Source organism: Equus quagga, chromosome 3 (assembly GCF_021613505.1).
Source record: "Equus quagga isolate Etosha38 chromosome 3, UCLA_HA_Equagga_1.0, whole genome shotgun sequence".
NCBI classification, from domain to species: Eukaryota; Metazoa; Chordata; class Mammalia; order Perissodactyla; family Equidae; genus Equus; species Equus quagga.
Window position 1 is genome coordinate 134,850,059 of NC_060269.1, and position 25,980 is coordinate 134,876,038.

Sequence of the window (25,980 nt, forward strand, 5' to 3'; positions counted from 1 at the left end):
CTTTAGGGTCCTAAAAAGGGTCAGATTAGGCCCTGTGTAACATACTTGGGTAGACAGCCAAGATAGAGCCATTCTGAGCCTCAATTTCCCCATTTCAGAATTGCAGAAATTGGGTGGTTAGCTCTTCCACTTTTCTCCCATTCCTGATTTTCATGGGATTGATCCAGATTTTTTCTTCTTTTTTCTCCCTCAGTTAGTGGCATAGCAGTTGAAAACACCCTACTTCTATTTCACAAGTGTTTGTCTTTGATTAAACAAAACATAAACAGACTTTATTTTTTACAGCCATTTTAGGTTTACTGAAAAATTGAGCAGAAACTATAGAGTTCCCAACCCCTCCCCAAACCCCCAGTTTCTCCTGTTATGAACATTTTGCCTTGGTGTGATACATTTGTTATAATTGATGAACCTACATTGATACATGATTCCTAACAAAAGTCCGTAGTTGACATTAGGCTTCCCTCTTGGGGTTGTATGTTCTATGGGTTTGACAAATGTAGAATACATGTATCCCTTACTGCAGTATCATACAGAATAGACTCACCATCGTAAAAATCCCCTGTGCTCCATGGACGCATTTCTCCCTCCTCCCCAGTCCCTGGCAACGCCGATCTTTTTACTGTCTCTACAGTTTTGCCTTTTCCATAATGTCACGTAGCTGGAGTCAGACAATATGTGTAGCCTTTTCAGACTGGCTTCTTTCACTTAGCTATATGCAGTTGTTTTCTCCATGTCTTTTCATTGCCTTTGATTTTTTAATAAACATGTAAACCCTTATGTTTCTACCAAAATAAGGACTTAGTATCTATTACCCACCCTGCTCTCCTACCACAAAGAAATGCTTTTATGTTTTGCATCATATCAGCTACCTCCAACTTAGGTTTGGTTGAAATTTTGGTTGCAGATAGGTATTAAAATTTTTTATATTATACCTCTTATATTGGAAAAATCTTTTCTTAATGTTGCAAGCCTCACGATGCCATGGTCATCAATTGTTTAAACTTAACCCTCTGTGTCAGTGATTTTTCACTCCTTGCTGTTTCTTGTACACCGTGTCTTCCCTTCATCAGATTCTTCGTCCTGCCTCTAATCCAGGGCTCTCTGTGGGGTGGGTGAGCAGAGGTAGACCAGCCGGGACAGGAACTCATTTGACCGCTGGTGTTCCATTGGACAGGCAGTCTCACTGCTAATGCCAACACTCCTAGGACTGCCTCTGGAGAATTGGACTGCCCTGCTTGGCATGAATTTAGCAAGCATGTATTAAGCAACTGCTATACGCTATTACTGGGCTTCAAGAGAAACACGTGTCACTTGAATTCTGTCATCAAGAATTTTCTGTTCTCTAGATTAGTGGTTACCAGAGGGGAAGGAGGTTGGGGGGTGGGTGAAAAGGATAAAGGGGCACATATGTATGGTGACGGATAAAAACTAGACTATTGGGGGCGAGCGAGATGCAATCTATACAGAAACTGATATATAATAATGTACACCTGAAATTACACAATGCTATAAACAAATATGACCTCAATGAAAGAGTTAAAAAAATAAAAAAGAATGTTCTGTCCTCACCGGTGTGGGTGGGAGATCAGGGGGAAGGGACAGGATGGTGGCAACTGGTGTCAGAAACAGTGGTGACCAATTCAAGGTAATTAACTAATATTAATACTAATAATATTAATCATTAACATCTACTGAGAATGGCAGAGATTCTTCTAAACTCTCTCTATTGTCTCATTTAATTCTCGTAGCAACTCTATGAGATGGGTGCTATTATTCCCATTCAGGAAACTAAAGGACAGAGAAATCAAGTCACTGCCCAAAGGTTAGAGAGTCAGTAGATTGCAGAGCCTGGATTCCATCTTGGACAATCGCTCCCAAGTGGTGAGCTAAGATGGAAGGTAAAAGATAGTTTCTCAGCCCTGAGTCTCTCCTGGGCCCATCCATCCTCTGATGCCACTCTTGCTATATCTCTGAGAAAAATTCTGCTCCTATCTCTTTCTTTTCTTCTGTTGGCTTTGCTTCCTAGGGGCCAACCTAGCTTTTCAGCTGAGAGCACAAAGCTCTTTACTAAGCAGCCCAACTATCCTCCAGCACTGGCTCCTCTTGGTCCTCACTCCAGCCTCTCTGAATCTTCACTCTTCTCTGCCTGTCTGGCCATATTAGGACTCTGTCTCTACTCCTTCTCTTTCTGGAACACTTTCCTCTCATCCATTGCCTGGAACACTCCCACTACCTTTTTTTCCAGGACCACTCTCAGACATAACCTCTTTGTGAAGATTTTCCCCTGCCCCCCAGGCAAAGTTGGTAATTCCCTTCTGTGAGCATCCATACACTCTACTCATATTCCTATGATAGTCCTTGCAAAGTGGTATGTACTTTACCATCTATTTACTTGTCTGTGACCTCCTCAGTGTCAGGGTGTGTATCTTATTCATCTCTGTGTGCTCAACCTTTTGTGGAGCTCATCACATGGTTGTCTCTCATTTGTAACCCATATAAAAACCAGCAAGTCCTGTGTCCCCATCTCATGGAGTGCTCCTCAAAGAAGCACATCCACCATCAAAAATTAATTTAAATATCGGGCTGGCCCGGTGGCCGAGTTAAGTTCGCGCACTCTGCTGCAGGCGGCCCAGTGTTTCGTCGGTTTGAATCCTGGGTGCGGACATGGCATTGCTCATCAAACCACGTTGAGGCAGCGTCCCACATGCCACAACTAGAATGAGCCACAACTAAAAATACACAACTATGTACCAGGGGACTTTGGGGAGAAAAAAGGAAAAAATAAAATCTTTAAAAAGAAAATTAATTTAAGTATTATAATTCTTACTTGGTCTCTTGAGGAGTCATCCAAGGATTACATATTTTATGCACTGTAAAGCCTTTTAAAAACTCTCCTCCTCATCTCTGCCACTTTCTTTTTTTTTCCTTTAAGATTGGCACCTGAGTTAACCCTGTGGACAATCTTCTTTTTTCTTTTTTTTCTTCTCCTCCCCAAAGCACCCCCAGTACATAGTTGTATATTCTAGTTGTAGGTCCTTCTGGTTCTGCTATGTGGGATGCTGCCTCAGCATGGCCTGATGAGTGGTGCCATGTCCACCCCCAGGATCTGAATTGGCAAAACCCTGGGCCGCTGAAGTGGAGCACATGAACTTAACCGCTCAGCCATGGGGCCGGCCCCTCATCTCTGCTGCTTTCAATGGCCTACATAGACATGGCAGCTTTTCATACATCCATTCATTCACTCATTCACTTGTTTGTTCATCCAGTCCATCGGGAAGCATTTATTGAGAAACTACGTGGTGCCAGGCACTCTTTTTAGTACTGTTTCTTCCAAAATGTTCTCTCTCTCCTGCTCTACTTTTCAAATCTCAAAATTCTCCCCAGACATCTAGCCCAAGCACCTTTCTATACTCCCTCTGGTTTTTATTCTGAAGATCAGCCTAACTTTTCCGGCCTCTTTAGTTTCCTCTCTTGGTCCACTAACAGGATTCCCTTTGATAACTCACAGTCTAGAAACTGAGCCAGAAAACTAGAATCCCCTTAGAATGCACCCAAGAGGAGGGGAGGAGATTATGAAAATTAATACATTAGTAATATTTGTCCTTGCCACATACACATACGCATGTGTGCATACGCAAACAAAAAATAAGAAACAGGGCAAACATATTCTGAGTTCCAAAAGTATGATGCAATTGGTAAATGCTATAGGATTAAGGGCCAAAATACGTGTTTGGGCCCAGATGAATTTCCTCATAGTGATCTAACCGCTGCATTGCAGTGAATCAACACTGGACTCTGGGCCAGAGGAGTCCCGCTCCTGGCTCTGCCCCGCAGCACCGGGTGGGCCATCTGGAATGAGCACCTTAACTCTTTGGGCCTCTAGTTCCTCATCTCTGAGATGGGCATGTTTATACCAGCAACATCCCTCTTTGAGGCGCTTAAAGCTCTAACGACATAACAGAAGCCTGGTCCTTCCGAGCTCAGGAATGGTTGTTCAGTCCGAATCCTTCCATTCTAAATTCTTTTTGTGTGGGACCCAATGAGAGTCAGGAAACGCTGGGACCAGAGTCCAAGGTCTGTATCACAACAAAGGAAACTAAATCAACCAGCATACAAGTTTTGTCAGGGCAGGGATTTTCGTTTCTTTTGTTATCTGATACATGATACATCCTGAGGGCCAGCCCATTGTAAGAGCTCACTAAATATTTGTTGAATTAAAAAAAAAAAGTTCAAGAGTAGTGGTTGCCAGAGGGGATGGAGGTGGCGGGGGGGGGGGGGGGGGGGGGGGGGAGAGGGGGTGGGGGCGGTGAAAGCTGTAAAGGGGCACATATGTATGGTGATGGATAAAAACCAGACTATTGGTGGTGAGCACGGTGCAGTCTATTCAGAAACTGGTAAACAATGATGTGCACTTGAAATTACACAGTGTTATAAACCATTATGACCTCAATAAAACAACTGAGAAGAAAAAGTTCATATTGCAGGGTAAGGTGTATTTCTGTGCCCTCCCCACCCCACCCTTGGCATGTGAGCACCCTGAGGGCTGATTTCTAAGAGTTAATCAACGAGTGGCTGTTGAAGGCCTGCTGTGTGCAGAGATGGGTCTGGAGACCCCAGTAGGGTGGATGTGGGATATGGCAGGAACTAAAGGAAAGGCCCAGCCCTTTGGGATTTGCACTCCTGGCACAGACAGCACCAGCAACCGTGTGGTCAAAGGACCATTTACGAACCAGCAGGCCTGCCAGGCCCCAGGGTGGTGGCCCTGTTTGAACCCACAAGGACTGTCCTGGTGGAAATGCTTATCCCTCCATGCTTTCCAGATGAAGTGTCCTTCTGAGGGGAGAGAGGAGAGGATGTGAGCAGAACTATGCATTTCTATCCTCGGTGCCCACGAGGGTGCCTCACCGGAATTTCCTCAGGCAGCCACACTTCTGGGATGGACTCTCACTTCTGTCATTAGAGTCATCTCCTTGGTTCTTTCTTGGTTGCATCACTGAAAATCTGTCTGTTGTTATTTCCCCATCAGCGACAGGGAGCCTGTGTGTGCACACAGCCACAGGTCACAGTTGGGTGGATGCTGTGGCCTGGCATTGCCACGTATGGGGTCTCCTAACACAACTTCTCACTTGAACAAAGATGAAACAGAGGCCCAGAGGGGGCCCTGGCCTTGCTCAAGGTCACATAACTAGAAAGATCCTGCAGTGGGACTTGAGTCTTCTGAGTCCCTCTGCAGGGTTCATGATCAATCAACATCGCTTCCATCGAGATGATCTTACTGCATGTTAATAAGGTGGAAATGCCTTGTTCTGTTTTGTTTTATTCTTCCCTCTTTCCAAAACCTTTGAGCACCAATCTACTTCTTTATGAGTATTGACTGAGCACATCTATCTGCCCAGCACTTGTGAGAATCTGTAGGAGCTAAAAAGATCCAAAGACTCAGGCTTCGTCTCCATGGAGAACTGTGGGGACAGATGGGACCAAACCCAGGACACAAGGACAGTCCAAACCCAGGTCTGACTCTGAGGACAGTCCTAGCTGCAGAGCAGGCTGGATCTTGGGGGAGAATTTAGGAATTTTGTGTCATAGTGGAAGGAATTGGGTGAAAATTCCAAATACTGATTCGCATTTTTGTTGGCTTTTTCCAACTGGGCAAATTTTCCATCTGCTTCTGGTTTTACATCGAATGCAAGTGACACTGCCAAGAGAGGAAGGATGTTCTACCTTCAAATCAGGAGGCCCACTCCACAGTTCCAGGTGGAAGGAGGGCACCCAGCCCTGAATCCTGGGACAGCTGCTTCTCACAACCTTCCAAGTTATTGGGCATTCAGATTCCTGGAGACAATAATTGGGCTTTTTGGGGTCTGCTTGGGTCTTCTTGGCCCTAGGATGCTGGCTAAAATATCTCAGACCATAAAAATACCAGAATGAAAATACTTGTAACAACCACACATCCACATATTCCACGCAGAGGCTGTTAAAACCTCCAAATTACACCAGGGTTGCTCTTCAAGGCCGCAAGAGTGCACAGCGGAATGGAAAAGGAGGGGATATTTTCAGGGTGAGTTCAGTACCAATCATTATAAGCTTTCATTTGTCCTCCTAAAATTGTCTTCTTCAAGGCTTTCAAAATCATTTATACAAGTTGACTCCCTTTTTAAATGGTTTTACCAGGCCACAACAAGGCATGGTCTTTACATACTGCCTTTCTCAATATAACTAATCAAATCTCTGGTTGGGAGAGACAAGGTCCAGTAAAATTTGGTGGTTCTGACCCACCCATTCTACTCTGAAATCCCTCTTCTGCCCCTTGAGTCCAAACCACCGCCAGGTTTTGCCTAGACTTGGAACAAGCATTGGAACTGGGCTGTCTATCCCGTTTTTCTTTCTCACTTCCATTCGCAACAAGACACAACTCTTATTTTTCTCAAATGCACACCTGGCCATGACCCTCCCCTGCTTGAAATCCTCAATGGTTCCCCATTGCCTCCAGGTCCAAACATTTTCTGGGAGCTTTCCAGACCCTCAATGATCTGGCCCCGCCCAACGTCTCTGGCCTCGTCTGACACCATTTCTAACTTGGTTAGATATGTCCATCTAGTGTATGTGAACTTATTTGGAAAAAATGTCTTTGCAGATGTAATTAAGTTAAGGATCTAGAGATGAGATCCTCCTGGGTTATCTTGGTAGCAATTAAATCCAATGTGAAGTGTCCTCATCAGAGAAAGGCAGAGAGAGATCGGAGACGCACAGAGGAGAAGGCTGTGTGAAGATGGAGGTAGAGAGTGACTTATAGAGGAACATAGTGAGAAGAACTTGGAGCCACCGAAAGTCGGAAGAAGCAAGGAAGGATTCTCCCCGAAGGCCTCAGGAGGGAATGCAGGCTTGCCGATTTTAGATTCTGGCCTCCAGAACTCAGGGAATAAATTTCTGTTGTTTTAAGCCACACAGTTGGTGGCAATTCGTTACGGCAGCCCTAGGGAACTTCGACACTGCTGTACCGCTGGCACTCGACACGCCGCGCAGCACTGAAGCGGTGGCCCCAGACCATATCTGGAATGAACTAAGTCTGGGAGAGTGGCAATGGGGTGAGAAGGATTGGGGAGGGTGGGACCGGGGAGATGTGCTAGAGGTCCTACAAGTCAGCAATTTCCAGAGGCACCTCCAATACATCAGTGTCACTCTCCTCTTGGATGAGGGGCCCTGGAGTGGATGATTTGCAACTCTGCTTTCACAATACTCCAGTGTGCCTCCTGTTATCTCAGGAGGTGTCGCAAAATCTCAGAAATGTTCTCTCAGCAAAATTGTTTAAGTCAACTTTAATAGGTAGTTGTATATTTAAAAACATATTTCAATTAATTGGCAAGCAATTTGAGTATCTATGAGTGCCTTCAAATGTTACATGAGTTGAACAGACTCTTGATTTTTCCCCTGAAATCTGTACCTACTCCAGCCTTTCCATCTTGATAAAGGGCACCACCCTCCGGTTAGTTGTGCAAGCCCAAGACTGGAGTGACACCCTTATTTTCTCCCTTGCCACCACCCCCATCAGCAAGTCCTGCTAATTCTATTTTCAGAACACATCTCCAAGGGGTCTGCCTCTCGCCATCTCCAAGCCTCCACTCTAAGAGTTCAAACCACCATCCTCTCATTCTTGGACTTCTACAAAGGCCCCCCCTCACTGGATTCACAGCTGGCTCTCTTGCTCTCTTACAATCTAGTCTCTATCTAACAGCCAGAGTCACCTTTCCAGACAGAAATCTGATTCTGACAATCCCTGCTTGAAATCTTTCAATTGCTTTTCATTGCTTTTAGAAAAATATTCAAACCCATTACCATGGCCTCCCAAGCCATAGTGGCCCTAGCCCTTGCTTACCTTTTCACTCTCCTCTTGTACCACTGTCGCCTGTGACTCTTGTGCCACAGCCTCACCTTCATCCTTCTGTTCTTTTGATGCTCTAATCCCATTCCTACCTCAGGGCATTTACATTTGCTGTATCCTCTGCCAGGAATGCTCTTTTATGATTTGCATGTGGGTGGCTCCTCACTTTCCCATGCCAGCCTTCTTTTCAGAGAGGGATTCCATTACAACTGTCTGTACAAAGTAAAAAGTATCCCCCTTTCCAAACTGTTCCATGCATCCTTATAATTTCCTTTTGTAGGCAGATTATGAGCTAAATGAAGGGATTAGTCTGCTAGGGCTGACATAAAAAGTACCACAAACTGGGTGACTAGAAGAAGAGGTGGCGATGTTGGCAGAGTCGGTTCCATCCGAGGACTGTGAAGGAGAGTGTGTTTGCGCCTCTCCCCAGCTCCTGGTGGTTTGCCGACAGTCTTTGGAGTTCCTTGGCTTCTGCTGCATCACCTGATCTCTGCTTTCAGCTTCACTGGGGCGTTCTCCCTGTGTGTGTATCTGTTCCCAAGTTTCCCCTTTTTATACAGCAGATAAGGGGCCCACCCCAGCTGACCTCATCTTAACTAATTACATCTGCAATGGCCCTATTTCAAACCAGGTGACAGTCTGAAGTACTGAGGATTTGGACTTGAACATATATACTTTTAGGGGGACATAATTCAACCCATAACAGGGTTATTTGTTTACTTCTTTGATTACTTATTTGCCGTCTACCCCAATGGAAGGTAAGTTTCTTGAAAGCAGAGAAGTCATCCATCTTGTTCCCACTGCCGTATCCACCACACTAAAACCATCGTGTCGCACAAAGGCTCTCAGTAAATAATCCTTATTAGATAGTGGTGATGGTTGCACAGCTTTTAATATACTGAAAATCACTGAGTTGTATACACTGAGGGGGTGAATTTATGGTATGTGAAACAAATCTCAAAAATAAACAATTCCTCCTTGAATATATACAGTCAATGATTATTTATTGTATAAATATCTATTCTTTCTGGGACTCAGTTCCTCTCTCTGTAGTATGTCCTAATTCCCCAGAGGTTTAAGGACGTTAACATTTTTGAGAATCTGATGAACATTTCTCCCCAGTACAATGTCGACAGGCCCCCAGCCATGTGCCTGCACACACCTCACCCAGTACTCTCCTCATAACTTCAGAGAGCTCATGGACACCTCGAGCAAGGCTGTTTCTACGGACCAAAGTAACAGTGCCTTGGTTAGAGGGCAGAGACCCTTCTGGTTCTGAAAATTAGGAGATTCCGCACACCTGTGTCCTGCAAAGCACAGCGTTTCCAGAGGGAAAGTGAAATACTTCGCCTCTGCTTACAAGGGGCTTATAGTCTACTTAGAGGAAAAAAACTATACAGTACCAAACCAAGCGGAGAATTCCAAACAGTTCAGAGAAAGGTTTCATGCAGGCTCTTGGGTTGAAACTACCCATGTCTAGGCTTTCTGTTGGCACACTGACAAAAGAGCTAGACACATGCAGAAAAAGGCGAGAAAGAGCATGCAAGCTTGCTTAAGGGTTTGAAAACCAGTAGAATCAATAAAAAGTGGATTTTGCCACAATAAATTTAATAAAACGTCTCATTGACATTTGAAATAAAAATGACTGTTATTACTTTCCTTTAAAAACCTATTAATGTCATATAGCTTCTTTTGAAAAATACTAACAATGATTTTTGATGTAACAGGAATGGTTTTGAAGCAATGTAATTGCTCTCTGCTGCTGTCTGCACCCAGGCAGGCCCCCTCAGCCAGCTTGTGAAGAAGCCAGTTTCTACACATGGATAGGCCTTAACCCTCCCTCCCTCAACTCACACACCAAATAGAAATTCTCATAACAAGAGGATTAATTAATAAAGAGGAGGCGGTGGTCCTGGGGGGAGAAGAGAAAACCAGCCATTACAATCTTTATAAATTCAGAGAAGACAACATTCTCAGCTGTAGAACTCTGTAAAACTCTCTGAACTCTGTTGAGAGTCATCTTTTTCCCTTAAAATGACTGTGCTCAGTCCATATCCCATTAAGGACACTTAAGGAACCCTGAATAAACAGCTGAATTAGAAGAAGGACTTTCTGGAAAATTGGCTAGGAGGAAAATTAATCCAACGGTTGTTTTAAGTTCTACAGTGGGTTATCTTATGGGTTTAGGTTGGCGAGATCATTGGCCTCAAAAGTGTTTTCTTATCCCACCAACATCTCCATGAATTAAGAGCAAAACCTACTAGTCAAAATTAAGCTGGCAAGAGCAGTAAAGGAGGTGAGGTGATGGGGGAAGGAAGGAAAGGTGGGAGGAAGAAAGAAAGGGGGAAAGAAAGCAGGAGACAGCATGGAGCTTGGTTGCTTGGTTGGCTTAAGAGCGTGGATTTTAATTTTTTAGGTCCATCAACTTAAACATAAAACCTCTTCCACAACTTGACTCTGGACTCTGGAAGGACCAGGTGAGCAATTGCTTTGTTGCTAAGGTTTGTATTTCAAATTATCATACATACAAATCAAAAGTCTTATATTTCAGGCAAACCTGGATACAAGCTCTCGCTTAGCCAGCCCTTGTGTAATAGAAAACCAAAAGTCTCCATGGGCACCAAAGATCATATTTTAGTAGGAGAAACTGTAGTGTTTTGGAGCCACTTGTACCAGCTTACTAGAATTGATTGTTAAATTTTCAGGAATTTTGCAAGCCAGCTGACATCAGGCTGGTAGCTTGAAATAGGCCACTGTAAGAGAATTTTTACCACGGGGAATGCTATGGAATAAGGCCTTTTTTTCCCCCCTGGAGAGCTGGCTGCTAAACATTTACCAGCACACCATCTTTATATATGAATATTTACAGTTCTAACTGCAACAAAACAGAGAAAAAAACAAATAACTCTAGCCAAGCAATATGAAACACAAACAAATACTTCTGAAGAAGCAATTTAGAACTCATCTTAAAAATTGTCATTTAAGCAGTCAAGAAACATTGATTGAGTACCTAGGTGAGTGCTAAAGGACCAATGAAGGCATCCAATATAAATCCAAGGCATTGGGTATCTTATAATGTGTTTGGGGAGACAGGATGGGCACACATGGAACAATTACATAAGAGTACAAAGCAAAGTATAATTACATGTAACATTGTCTTGTAAAGACTGGGTGCAGCAACAGTTCAGAGAAGGGAGAGATCATAGGGTGGTTAAAATTAAGCAAGAAAATTGTGCCAATCAAGGTCCTCTGTTAACTCAAAGGGGTAACAGATAAACCAGCTTCATCCTAATGGGGCGTTTGGCTCGCAGCAAAGTGATCTTCCGACAATTAAAAAAATCCTTTGAGTTTCTCTCCCTCTTAGTTAATATTACTATCACTCATGAAATGAGCACAGAGAGACCATTGTTCTTTGTAACAGACAGTGACATCTCTGGTGTGTGGCTATTCATGTGTTCCTGGCCAGTGGACCAATGGACCAGCCTTCTTTTCTGCACTTGAGAGGGTGCACTGCCCTTGGGCCCGGAGCTGTAGCTACCATTTGAGGAGGCTGCTTAAGTTTGAACTACCTGAGTTTGAATCCAAGCTCTGCCACTTTTTAGCTGTGTGAGCTTAGGCTAGTGATTCGACCTCCCCATGCCTCAATGATCTCTTCCGTAAGATGAGGAAAACAGTCATATTCATCTCATTGGGATGTTGTGGGGATTAAAATGGGTTAATTCATATAAAACAGTTAGAACAGTGCTGAGCACATAGCAAGCACCATATTTATTATTATTGCTTTTATTCTGCTGAGCTTGAAGCCCAGCCCTGCCATGTGGGTTTTGTGACCTTGTGCAAGTCACTTTTGGCCTTGAAACCCATTTCCTCATCTATAGGACTAGAACGATCCTCTCTGCCCATCCTGCCTGGCTATCGTGAGGACCTTAGGAAATAGTGCCTGCAAAAGTTCTTAGCAGCCTGGAAAGTCCTATACAAATGCGAGCTGTCAGTGCTGGCACAAGATGTCTGTGCTCAAAATTAGCCCCTGGGTTCTTGGCCTCATGATGGATTGATGAGTTTGGTGTGTTGCTGTGGTTTCCAGAATCCTATCGCTGTGTCCCAGTGTACAGAGTCACGGCTTGCTGTGTCTTTCAGTTGTTTCCCCTGCCTGTCTTTTGTGAGAGGACATTATACAAATGTACTCAAGGTGTCTCCTCTAAGAGATTAGTTCATTGTTTATACTCTGTCTGCTCCCTTCCCATCAGAGCACAAACTCCCTGAGGGCAGGGATTGCGTGTCTGTTTTATTCACGGCTGGACCCCAAGTGTCTAAACAAGAGCCTGGTGTGTGACAGGTGCTCAATACACATTTGTGGCAGGAATGGATGCTCACCATCCTCAGCTTACATTTCCTCCAAACTGGAAAAGTGAACTGAGAGCCATCTGCATAGTGGTGGATCCATATGCTGTAAGCATCCAAAAATGAACAAATCAATCCATCAGTCAGATAACACTCAGCACCATGTGTGTACAAGGCACTCTGCCAGGTCCTCTGGGGGTAAGGCAGGCATGGAGAAGAAAGTATGGCCTCTGTTAACTCTAATCCTTTTTAGAAGAAGAATCCAATGTGTAGCCAAGTTTGAGAACTATTAAAATAGAGAAAATTGACAAGGACTTATGTCCCAAATAGCTCCAGGCCCTGATAGTTCTGTAGGTCAGTTCTTTCTAATCTTGTAGCAATCAGACGTCTTTGAAGGCTACTGAAACTGTTTATAAGAACAGAAAAAATAGGGGCTGGCCCCGTGGCCGAGTGGTTAAGTTCACACGCTCTGCTGCCCATGGCCCAATGTTTCATTGGTTCGAATCCTGGGCACGGACATGGCACTGCTCATCAAACCACGCTGAGGCAGCGTCCCACATGCCACAACTAGAAGAACCCACAACGAAGAATATACAACTATGTACTGGGGGGCTTTGGGGAGAAAAAGGAAAAAAATAAAATCTTTAAAAAAAAAAAAGAACAGAAAAAATAAAAGCTTCCTGATTACTTTGATAAAGTCATCAAACCGTTGATACCAAAACCTGAAAAAGTACACAGGAGAAAGCTATAACCAAGATAATTTACTAATAATGATGAAATAGAAAAAATAAATGATTAGCAAATGAAATTCATCAGTGCATTCAAAGAATAGTGCACCATGACCTAGTGAAGTTCATTCTAGGGATTTAAGGTTCTTCTTATATGAGGAATCCTACTAATATAACTCACCATATTAACACGTCAAAGATGAAAAACTTCTAATCAACGAGATGTTAAGGCGCTTGATAAAATTCACCCGAGACACCCGATTTTTAAAAATTCTTACTAAAACAGAACTAGAAAGAGGCGTCCATGTCATAATTTAAAAATTTATCTAAATTAAAAGAATTATAATACAAAAAACCAAAAGCTGCCCAACTTGAGATCTCATAGATCTCATTAGTATCCCACCCTAGTTCCACCTCCTAAACCCGACTTGCTCCTCGCTGACCCCAGCTCCCAGGAGGGGAGGCTCATCTGGGTCTAGAAAGAACCACAAGGACCGCTTTCCAAAGCGCCATCTGCTCACCATTTATTTGCGAAGGTTTTCCATTTCAGAACGAGACGAGAACCACGAAAACTTCCACCTTCCTCCAAGGGGCTTAGAAAAGACTCCGTCATTTCCACATTAAAAAAAGAGGAGTGGGAAGAGAGGGGGCTGCTTCAACCTAAACCTGCAAAAAGCTGAATTGATTTATGGGATCCTGCAGGTGGGGAGCCCTGGAGCAGAAGAGTAAACCTTAGTCACCTGTGCAGCTGACCTGCCATGATTTTCAGGAGAGGTATAAAGATTTGAGGGACTTTTATGTAGATAGTATAATCCTCCTTTAAAAAACTACCAGAGTTCAGAGGAAAAAAAACCCCCAAAAATGTTTTCTTGGCTATGTTTCTTATAGTGACTGTGAAAACCCATGGAGGAGGAAAACTAGCCAGGAATTTTTTTTTTTTTGAGGGTATGAAAGCCTCTCATTTTTATAGTTTTGAAAATCCTTGGAGTTTAACTTTGAACTTTAACCAAGAAAAATTACATCTTATAAACAATGGCATTTGTTGATTGGATGAAGGGCTAGATCAATATTGGTCTTGGCAACCCGTTTTGGCTGCAGTTGCCTGCAGAAATATGCTGGTTGTGGTGTTAAAAAATTATGTCAGTTCCTCACCATGTGCCTCTTTTTCTTGGAGTTTTGCCTGAGAATTAGTTTCCAAAGATACTTCCAGAAGTTAACCTAGAGGCTGGCCTCAGCGGCAAAGGAAGTTACACATAAACTCTCGGAAAGCAGCCTGCCACGGTGAGCTCCTGGGAGGGACAGAGGGAGAAATCTCGACCTTTGCAGAAAGGCGATGACCTGGAACAGCTTCTCATTCCACAGGGATGCTCACGTTCCCTTTCTGTGCTAAGTTTTGAGACTCATCACATTGAGGGGGAAACAACACCAAGCTAAACAAAAATAAATCAATGTTTGTAAGTGAAAACCATTGCTTTGAAAGAAAATAATCATATGGCAGCCGCGATGGAGCTGTCTACATTAGAAAGTCTTAAATCTTCCCATTTTGGCGGGGGGGAGCCGTGGTTGTTGGGATGTTTAAGGAGGGGAGTAGTAAAGCTTTTGGTGTTTTATTTTAGACTCTCATATTATCAGTTTCTTTTGGGAATAAGACTCTGCCACATGTTTACTTATGCATATATTTATAAAGAAAATAGGCACACATCATATCTACTTCACTCAACTCAGCAGAGCGAGTTGGGTTATTTATCCTTATTCTTGGTGACTTTGATCTGGATTTTCACTTGTAAGTGTAGTAACTAGAGCACTGTCCAGCTGTGAAAGGGGACCGTGAGAAAAGCTGAAAATGAATCCCACATCATCACACCTGAGTCGGACTCCACCACCACAGCCGCTAATTCAGCCTCTTTCGCCCTACTTGGTCTGCACTGGGTTCTCCTGCACCGCAAAGAGGGAGGGGCGATGTCCTATACACTAACAGTTGGCAGTGAAAGATGGCACAGGGCTGGAGCTGCCACCATGTCCCTTCTCCTTGTGAAAGACGAGTGCATATCTGCCACTGCCTGGGAAAGACTGAGCCAAGAGCTGTCACTGCAAGCCCCTCTGAGGACCTGCTGGCTGACCCCCTCCCTATGCTACTGGTGGCTAATGGGTAACCTCTTTCCTCTTAAGTCCCTCCCCCATGTAACACCGCTACTAGAGACATCTCTTTCCAACTACATGGCCCCTGGCGCTGAGGCCAGGACCTTGGCACGTCCCTTTGGCAAGGTGGCCAACTCTGTACTTGCCAGATTCTCACAGAGTTTTCTGACCGGTGTCTCCGGTGAAATGAGTACAGGGGTGGGATTATTCTCAGCCCAACTCAGGGAGGACATGCCAGGGCACGTACTAACAGGAATAAAACAAGGTTCCTGCTGACATTTATTGAGCATTTACTGTCTACCAGGCACTGTGCCAAGCACGTTGCACGCTCTCTTTTCCTGAATCCTAACAACCATTTTATGAGAGCAGCACTATTTCAAGATGAGAAAATTGAGGCCCGGCCTCTGACAGCTAGAAGCGGTGCTAAGATGTCCTCCTGCTGTGTGTCACTGCAGAGCCATGTCATCTCACCCCTCTGTGCTGCCTCTTTGTGAGGCCACATCTGTCAGTGTCCCCACCAGCTGCCCAGGCCCATAAACACACTGACTACACAGATGGTGGGCTGCACCATCCTACCCCCAAAGACCAGGCCGCCTGCCCCTGTGAATCATTTCCAGAACTCTTACAGCCTTATGGAGCAGAGCACTCAGGGACTTTTCTTTATGGCCTGTCTTCAAAGGTTGTTATCTCTTTTGTGAGCATGAGAACCTTTTCCTCAGCTAGATTTAGTATTCCTCGAGTGCAAGAAGTCTTCTATTTCTTCTATACTAAAAAAAAAAAAAGAGAAATCACTGACTCTTAGGGTTGAAAAGAGTCCTTAGAGATCCCTGTCCAATTTAGTCCTTGTAAGGAGATGGAATGGAGGCCCAGAGGTTAAACAGCGTGGATGCCCTCCCGCAGCAAGAGACCGGCAGCTTCAGGACCAGAACCTTCAGCTCCTGACTCTCCCGCGCCATAAATCTTCCTCCAGTTGATCTGAATTGATGGATTCAGGCAGAGGGAGGAAGAGAAGAAAGGCGGGGAAGCAATTACTGAAGGGCCAACCTCAGCGGTCCCTCCCTGCCGCAGTCACCCCCCCCTCACACCAACCTACTCCCCAACGTGTGCAGTCAGCGATGCTTAGGATGGAGCGGCATTGCTGGGCCGCGTCTTAGAAGAAAATAAATCAAAGCGTCTTCCCTGGTCGGGTGAGTGCCGCAGGGCCCCAGCAGACACACAGCCTTAGGCATGATCTGGGCACACGTCGCTGCACGCCCCTGTCCTGATCTCATCTGCCCGCACTCAGTTCCCGCAAAATCCTGCTGGGCAGAAACCCTTCGGAACCCCTCAGCCCCCCCCACCCCAGGAGCGCTTCGGGCCCCGCCCCTGCACGTCTCGACGGAGCCTGGGCTAGTGAGCGCGCCCGGAGGCCACGCCCGGGCCCAGGAGACAGGAATTCCCGGGGAGCAGCGGCCCCCGCGGAGCTTTGGTGTCAGCCGCACCCTCTTAAAGGCCCCGCAGGAGGCAGGTACCCCCTGGTCCGGCCGGGCCACCTTCTCCAGCGCCTGAGGCCCTGGGCCGATCCTACTTCTTGTAGGGCAGGCCGCTGGAAGCAGTAGGATTGTGCGCAGAAAACTTTCTAAGTTGGATTGGGCATGGATCTAAGAAACAACCCAGTTAATACTACTGATTTTAGGCACCCGTCCTCCTCACCGGCTTCCCAGGCTAAAATGACTTTACAACAAAAATAAGAGATACATTCATTCAGCATGGACTTCCAGCTTGGAATTGCACTTGTATTATTTGTGCAGTGTTCACTGGCACGTGATAAGGATTAGTGAATATCCGATGAAGGAATGAATTTATTCCTCACAGCAACCCTACAGCATCCCCAACTGACAGGAGACAGACGCTCTGAGAGCTGGGCAGCCCTCTCTCTCCAACCGTGAGTTCTCTTGATGTAGTTTCACTCTACCTGCATAACAGGGGGTTTAGTGAGAAATTATCTTGTGGACCTGTCTATCTGTTTTTCTCCTGGGCAGCACTAGCTTGCTCTCTCTCTCCCCCTCCCTCTCTCATTCCTCCCTCTCTCCCTTCTCCCTTTCATTTCCTCTCGCTCCCTCTGTTCTCTGCTCTTTTCTTTCTTCTGCTATAGAATCCCTAGGGAAGAAAAACACCCATCTCTTCCTCCATAGCTCACTTCCCTTATGAAAGAGACCAACATCTTATAAAAATAGTAGCGAACACATATGGTGCTAAGCATGATTCTACGCACTTATAAAATAATTTAATCCTTACAACAGACCTATGCGGAAGAGACTCTTATTATCATCTTATTATCACAGAAAGGTGACGAAACTTGTCCCCAAGCCACACAACTAAGTGACCAGGATTTGGACACAAGAAGTTGGCCTCCAAAGTCTATTAAGCATTGGCTACCCTGCCTCTCAGAGTTCTCCTTCCCTCCAGGAGAGAAGCAGTCTGTATGTGTGTTTGAAAGGTGGCGGTGAAGTTGTAGGCTGAAGACAGGGAGGAGGGACGGAGGGTCAGACCAGGTGGGTGACAGGGAACTATGTCCTGTGCCAGTGCTGAACCCCTAAGGCACAATGTTACATGAGGATGGCTGTCTGGAAGCTTTGAGGGCTGAAAACCGAGGGCAGTAAGCGTGGAAACCTTGGCAAAGATCAGAGAGGGAGAAGTTACTGGCAGCCACCACCTTCACACGGGCTCACAGGCATCAGCAACCGTGGCCAATCATTCATTCACTCAACAGACTGAGCCTTTAGTCTGAGCCAGATGCATTTAGGAGTGGAGGACAGAGCAGCGAACAAAACAGACAGAAGTCCCTTCTCTTGCTGAGTTTACATTTTAGAGGAAGGAGACAAGCAATGTGGAGATAAGTACATTTATGAAAGGGATGCTAAGGACCATGAAGAAGAATAAAGCTGGTAAAGGACAGAAAGAGACTGGGTAGGAGACATGATTCTATATAAGGTGATCAGGGTAGGCTCCGCTGAGAAGGTTGCACTTGAATACAGACATAAGGGACGTGAGGGAATGAGCCATGTGAGTATTTGGGAAAGAGTATTCCAGGCAGAGAGAATCACATCATGTAAGTACCTGCAGATCATTGTGAAGTCTTTGGATTTTACTCTGAGATGAGAAACTGTTGAAAAGTTTTGACCAACAAAGTGATATAATCTGACATTTGATTTAAAAAGATTAATCTGTCCGCTGTGTGAAGAATAGGCTTAGGGGATAAGGATGGAAGCAAAGACCTCTTATGGCAATAGTCTAGGCAAAGATGCTGGTGACTCGGAGTAGGGTGTTAGCAGTGGAGGAGGAGGTGAGAAATTATATTTCTAAGCAAGAGACTATCCTATTTCCTAAAGGATTGAATGTGAGATTGAGAGAGAGAGGAAATGTGGGAGTCAAGAATGAATCCAAGGTTTTTAGCTTGGGTAAACAGTGCAATGAAGTCTTTACTGAGATAGGAAAGAATGGGGGAAGGAGTTGAATTGGAGAAGAGAAGGGCAGTTGGGTTTTGGACGTGTTAAATTTGAGATGTCTGTTGGACATCTGAGTGGAGATGTCAAGTAGGCAGTCAGCTATAGGAGTCTAGAGTTGAAGGGAGAAGTTGGAGCTGAAGATTACTTTGGAAATTGGCAATGCGGATTGATGGTATTTACAGCACTGGGGCCAGATGAGCTCTTCTAGACAAGGAGTGAAGATATAGAAGAGGTGTAAAGATGGAGGCCTGGGGTACTCTAATATTAGAGTTAGAGAATATAAGGAGGAACGGCAAAGTCACTGAGAAGGACAAGCCAGAGAAGAGGAAAGAAAGAGAGTTTTCTAGGAAGAGGGAGAAATCGACCATGTCAAATGCTGGTGATAGTTCAATGTGAAGACTGAAAAAATTACCATAAGATTTTGCAGCTAGTAGCTCATGGTATCATTGAAATGATGGATGGAAGAGTTTCTTGTGTGATGCAGGGGGCAAGAATAAACCATGGAAAACTCAGTTTTGACAACTGTTGATCCTTTTGAGTGCAGGGCACATTATAGATTTAATTTGGTTTAGAACATAAAGAATGTGGTGTTTTTTGTACTCCAGAACAGTCTACACGTGTTGCATTGAGACTTAGCATAATGCATCTTTTGTTTTCAGAGACCTATGAATTGTAGCTCATGCCTGTTGAAGGTGGAAATGGGAGGCAGAGGTAAAGGCAAGGGAAGGTGGAGGCTTTTGCATTGAAGCCTGGGAGTAATAATGGAAAATGAGGGCAAAGCCCACCTGGTCCTTGGCATCATGCTGATGCCCTCTTGGGGAGAGGGACGAAGGCACCTGTAAAGAGAGGTCTGTGACATGTTTTTGGCACAAAGCTATCAAAACAGAGAGAAAGCTCTTTAGCCTTGAGTGCCAGAGAGAGAATTAAGAAATATCTACTTAGCTGTGTCCTTCAGTTAAATAAAAGTTACACCATCTTTTTTCCATTTCCAACATCCCAATTGCATTGCAAGTTTGGGACTGCAATTAAAACCAGGAGGACATACCCCAGAGGCAAAAACCAGTCAACAAGTCTAACTCACAAAATTAGAAAAGCATTGAATATTTGGAAAGAGAACCCATGGGGGGAGGGAGTTTATGTTATGCACATTATCTATGACAAAGCAAAATGAATTTCCAAATCTTTTTTGGAAATTACAGAGTAAGGAGACCTTCAAAAATCTCTCGAGAGTGAGGGATGATAAATGGAAATTCATTCATTTATTCAATTTGGTTTTGAAAAACCATCCATATCCCAGGCTCTGGGGATAGATTGGAGAACAAGATAGATGTGATCCCTGCCCTCACACCGCTTACAATCAATAAAGCTGAGTAGGCAATTATGTCCTAGAGTGATAAATAATGTGAGAGCAGAAATACAGGCACTAGGGGGTCATAGAAGAGGGGTCCTTAAACTTAGAGGGTGAAGGAGGCTTCTGAGATGCAAGAATGTCTAAGCTGAGACCACAGGATGAGGGCAATAAAGTGTTATCTGGGCACCTATTATATGAGAGGAGAGATAGTGCCATGGGCACTAGGTTCAAATCTGGGCCCTGCCACTAGCTGTGGATCTTGGTGAAGTTAGTTATCTTTCTATGCCTCGATTTCCTCCGGGGATAATAATACGACCTATTTCAAGGAGTTGTTACGATGATTAAATAAAGCCTGTAAAGCCTTAAGCATGGCACCTAACCATAGCTAAGGAGTTGAGTAAAATGTCAGCAATATCTTCTTAATTTAAAGTTTTATTTTATAACTTACAATGTAAAAATATATTTCTAAGGGTTTTACTAACTTCATCCCAAACCCTATTTTCCTTATAGTGTTTTAATTTCCTCAATAGCAAATGCAACTACTGTCAGGTCTATAGGCTCTGCCCTTGAGGTGCAGAAGGAAATTGAGAACCATGTGAATTGGATGTGGAAAGGTCACCGGAGGGTGGATGGCACCATCCTCAGTCACTGAAAGCAGGATAAATCATAGGGCACTTGCCAACCGGTAACATTTACGAAAGAGAAAAACCAGCAGGGTCGCTATGACTGAATGGTCCTGGCCGTGATCTGTGGGTGTTTATTGAGATATAATTCACATATCATAAAATTCACCCTTTAAAAGTTTACAATTCACTGGTTTTTAGTATATTCACAAGGTTATGTGATCATCACCACTATCTGATTCCAGAACATTTTTATCACCCCAAGAAGAAACTTGCCAGCCTTTTGAAAGGTGCAAGTCTGTGCCAGAGTTGCCAATGTAGAAATAAAGTATCTGTGATCAAGAAATTTATAAATAGCATCATCAGATCAGAACTGTACGGTTCATTTCCAAGGATTTTCTGCCTCCTCCCTCCCCATCCCCTGTAGCTTCACTCTAAATCTTTAAACTCTACTGACCTAGAAGAATTGTCACACTGCAACACTAGCCTACGTTCCATTCCAACACGTGTGTATATATTTTATTGAAATATTTTTGCATTAGTGGATACCTGCTATCTAGCAGTTAACTCGTCCTCTTATTAACCTTCTCATTCCTCACCCTGTATAACCCCCACATACAGAAGACAGGAGAATCGTACCAGCAGTACCTTTTGGTTCCCTTTCTCTGGACCCCTTGACATCTTCCCTTGGGTGTTTCACAGGACCCTCAATTGAACTTGTCCACAATGGAACTGATTAACTTCCCACCTCCACCAGCTCCTCTCCCAGGGTCCTTTATCACAGTGAATGGGTGAAAATAACCCCCACCCATTCAGTTATCCAAACTAGAAACCTGGGCATCACTGTGATCCCACTCCTTCCCATCTCCCTGCAATCACCGAGTCCTGTTAATCCTGCTCCCATAGTGGCTCTTGAACCTGTCTACCATCTGCATCTCCTCAGTGGCTACTCTCCTGCTTCAGAGAAACATCATCTCTGTCCTGGTTCCCAGTCAGCTTCTACCCGGTCTCTCTGTTCCCAGTTCTGTCCCTGCTTCCTTTCCATCCTTCACATTTTCTGATATGCAAGTCTGATTATGCCACCTTCCAGCTTAAAATCCTGTGGCTCCCTGTTGCTGTCAGGATAAAGTCCAGATTCCTCCATTTGGGTTCCAAAGCTCTGCCTGATCCAGTCCCTACCCGCCACTCGAACGTTCTCTCTCATCGCTCTCCCCAAATCGTGCCTCATTCTCCCTCGTTGATCATCGTTCCTCACTTAGATATCTTGCATTCTGGTCTTACACATACTGTTCCCTCTTCTCTGGAACATTCTTCCTGCTTTCTCCCCGCTTCTCTCCCACTGCCTTCCTCCAGCGAACCCCTCCTCAAATGTTAGCTTAGATGTTATTTCTCCTGGTAAAGCCTTCCTTGAGCCCCACCCATATGTTCCCATAGTATCGAGTACTCCTCCTTCCATAGCATGGAGGGTCACACTGTTTACCCATCTGTGGTCCCCAAGATCATGCTCATCAGCATATCCCCAGGGCTGCAGCAGTGCCTGCAACATGATGGGCACTCCTCACTATTTGATGGGTGAATGAAAGAAGGCAGCTCCCAGTCCCAGACAGGCTAGGAGGGAAGGGAGTTTCTTGGTGCCAGCCTTCCAGTCTCCCCTCTGAGCCCTGCTTGGATCCCTCCACATGCATTCGTTGATAGCACCTTGATGTTCTAACCTCTCTTTGGCTTGTGAAGACCCCGAGGTCTTTAAAAACCACACAATGACTCTCTAATGCTAGAATGTCTGAATTTATGGCTGCTAACAGAGGAGCAAATTTCAAGGGCAGGAATTCTTTACTGCTCCCCTCAAATCATTCCACACAGTTGACTTCTCACTGCAGGCTCTAACCCTGGCCATGTTTGTCCTTGTTAAGAATTTTATAGGAATGAGGATGTTTAATGTTTAACGGGTACGGAGTTTCAGTTGGGGAAGATGAAAAAGTTCTAGAGATGGATGGTGGAGATTCACAATGTCAATATACTTAATGCCACAGAACTGTACACTTAAAAGTGGTTACAATAGTAAATTTCATGTTATGTATATTTCACCATAATTTAAAAATAAGAAGAATTTTATAGGCTATGGTTATGGTGGTTTGTGATCACACAGGTCTCAATTTGAACTCTAGCTGATCCTACAAGCTGTGGGACCTTAGCAAGAAGCTGAGTTTTGCATCTGTAATACGGGTATAATTATTCATTCAACAAATATTTATCGAGCATCCATAAGAGAGTGGAAGAATAGCATCATAGTGCCGAGGCTGGTGCCCTAACTTTGAATCCTGGCTTCACAGCTCTCTAGCTGTAGGGAAATCGGCAAGCCAGTTTTTTCTCTATGCCTCAGTTTCATCATCCAGAAAAGTGGAGATAGTAGCTTTTCCATCACAGGGTTGTTGTGAGAAATAATTGAGTTAATGTAGGAAAATAGGACAACATCTACACAAGATAAGTTCTACCCATTATTATTCTTCTTTGCTTGAGTTAATGTATGAAGGTACTTAGAACAGTATCTAGTGTAAGTGTTACCTGTTATTGTTATACGTCCTTATGATCCAATTCTAGAAGCTGGAGCTAGAGCAATGAGCTAAATAAAGTCTTTGCCTTCCTAGAGCTTATCGCTTACTGAGGGAATCAGACAATAAATAAGTAAACGTATAGTCTGGCAGGTCGTTCTAGCATCTGCCTCACAGTGTTGTAGTGAAGTCACGTGAGCTATGTAACGTGGCTCATGGAGTCAGAACCCAGCTCATAATGGGCACTTAAATGTTAACTCAATTCCCTCTCCTCTCTTTTCCTTTCCTTTCTTCTCCTCTTCTCTCTCTCTTTCCTCTCTTTATTTGGAGAGAAACCACTTTGAGGACAGGCAGCCCCTGGGCCTAAGGGAGACCATGGCCAGCAGCTGAGGAAATGGAGGGAGCAGCTCAGGTCAGGGCCTCGAGAGGTTGGCGGCAATTTCTGTGGCAGGTAGTTTCTTTCTTGCTGCTTTAGAGGAAATATGAATCATCTGTTGTTTGGCTTCCATTTCCTGGGAGGCTGCAGGCCCAGGAAATCTGTGGTTTCAGCATCAGTGTGGAGATCAAATGAAATGGCTATTGCTGGTGAAGTGTGTTGCTAGGACCACTGACAATCATCTCTTGAGCCAAATGACTCATCTTGAGCTGGCTCCTCAGCCCTCTGATTGCATTCAGCTCATGAAATGAGTTGAATTTCCGGGCATAGGCTGATTCTTCCTTAGCTATGCTGGGTGGCAGAGCACATCCGGACCAGGCTGGGCCAGGGGTCACAGGGGTCCAGCCTGTGTTGTTATCTCTATTTTACAGATGAGGGACAGGTGGCCTGGGGACACTGACCACCTACCTATATGTGGGACAACCAAAGAGTGGTAGAGCCTGGAAAGCTCCTCCTGATTCTTCCATCCCACATCATGCTGTTTCCCCAACTGCCGAGTAGACTCCAGCGCAGCTAAACCATTGGTTTTGCCACAACCTTGCCCAATGCCCACGTTGGATAAAGTCCACTTATTTGACACAGCTATGCTCCAGTATGACAAGGCAACCAGGTCAATCTCATGGAGTTTTTGAGAGGAGAGTTAACAAGTTGTTAGAGAAGAAGAGAGAGGGAGAGATTGTTACGGATGGAAGATGCTAAGAACATTAATCAAGTATTTCCATATCATCCTTCTCTTTGGGTCCTCATTCTCTTCCAAACGATTCCTGTGAACCAAGAAAATGCTCACGAACATTAAAAGTGAAGGAACCAAGGTCCTCCATGACAGAGGGATTGTACTTGATGCTATGACTCCTAGAGGGACATAGCATCCTGATCCTCTCCAGGATGGCAGATCATGGCACAGAATAAAGAAGAATGCTGTAACATTAGTGACACAGTGGAAAGAACAAGGTGGGGGCCTCTGATGCAAATATGGCAAAATGCTGACATCTGTTTAATCTCAGTGGTAGATACCTGGATGTCCATTAAGTGATTTTGTATTCTTACATATTTTTGAAATTTTTCATACTAAAAAAGCATGGAATTTGAAGTCAGACAATCTGAGCTCAAATTTCACTTTCTTGAACAGATCACCCAGTTTCTCAGTGTACTTATCTGTAAAATATGAATAGCAATAAGTGATTCACAGGTTTGTTATGTTGATCAAGCAAGATAAAGCATTTAGAGTGTTTTATAAATTCTGAATCACTACACAAATGTTATTTCTGTAATGAGAATAGCAACAACAGTAACGGGTTGCCTTACTATGTAGAAAACACTCCTCACTGAAAGAGTTCAAGTGGAGGGTGACATTCAAGAAGAGGAAACCTGGGATAGGAATGAGGATTCTTGTTGTCCTGTTTTGTGGGGAGGTCAGACAGGTGACATCTTTTCCAACTTTGAGATTCTATGATGGTCTAGATCAAAAGCTGAAAACTCAAAGAGCCAGGACGGGCAGAGAACGTAGTTGAGTGAAGTGGGTGAAGCTTGGCCTTGAGGGATGGGGGAGTGGTGGAGATCGTGGAGAATGCTTCATCCAAACGGGGCAGCCGCCACTGAGAGCCAGCCAGTACTTGCTGGACTTCCACAGGTATGTGGGCCCACTACTGCTGTATAGCTATACCTATATGTATATCTGCACACACACACGTATATACATACGTATGGATATAGGTATAGGTACATATATGTATATGTTTTAAACAATTCATTATTTTTTTAGTGTAATCATGGAGTTGTGCAACCATTGCCATAACCAATTCTAGAACATTTTCATTACCTCACAAAGAAATCCCATCCCCATTAGCAATCACTCCCCATTCCTCCTTTTCCCCAGCCCCAGGCAACCACTACTTTCTGTCTATATATATTTGCCTGTTCTGGATATTTTATATGAATTGAATCATATAATATTGGGCCTGTTGTGACTTGCTTCTTTCCCTTAGTATAGTGTTTTCTTTCTTTCTCTCTCTCTCTATCTCTCTCTCTCTTTCTTTTTTTCTTTCCTTTCCCCCCCCCCCCCCCCTCCCTCCCTTCTTTCTCTCTCTCTCTCTCCCTCTCCCTCCCTCTCTCTCTCTCTCTCTCTTTCTTTCTTTCTTTCCTTCTTTCTCCCCAAAGCCCCCCAGTACATAGTTCTGTATTCTAGTTGTAGGTCCTTCTGGCTGTGCTATGTGGGACGCTGCCTCAGCATGGCCTGATGACCCATGCTAGGTCCACAGCCAGGATCAGAACTGGCGAAACCCTGGGCTGCTGAAGCAGAGCGCATGAACTTAACCACTGGGCCACAGGGCTGGCCCCTACTATAGTGTTTTCAAGGTTCATCCACGTTGTAGTGTGTATCATACTTCATTCCTTTTTATAGCTAGATAATATTCCATTGTATGGATCTAGCACATGTCAGCTACCC

At 44.5% G+C, this 25,980-nt stretch overlaps 1 protein-coding gene and 1 long non-coding RNA gene across 2 annotated transcripts in view; one reads left to right on the top strand and one right to left on the bottom strand.

Moving 5' to 3' along the window:
• RBPJ (recombination signal binding protein for immunoglobulin kappa J region) overlaps positions 1 to 25,980 on the bottom strand; it is a 223,215-nt gene that overhangs the window by 175,328 nt on the left and 21,907 nt on the right. The window lies entirely within an intron of this gene.
• The window catches only part of LOC124237034 (uncharacterized), a 34,269-nt gene continuing 24,962 nt past the window's right edge, over positions 16,674 to 25,980 (top strand). Inside the window, exon 1 of the long non-coding RNA XR_006887918.1 lies at positions 16,674 to 17,011. This is a non-coding gene — a long non-coding RNA (uncharacterized LOC124237034). The remainder of the gene's footprint in view (positions 17,012 to 25,980) is intronic.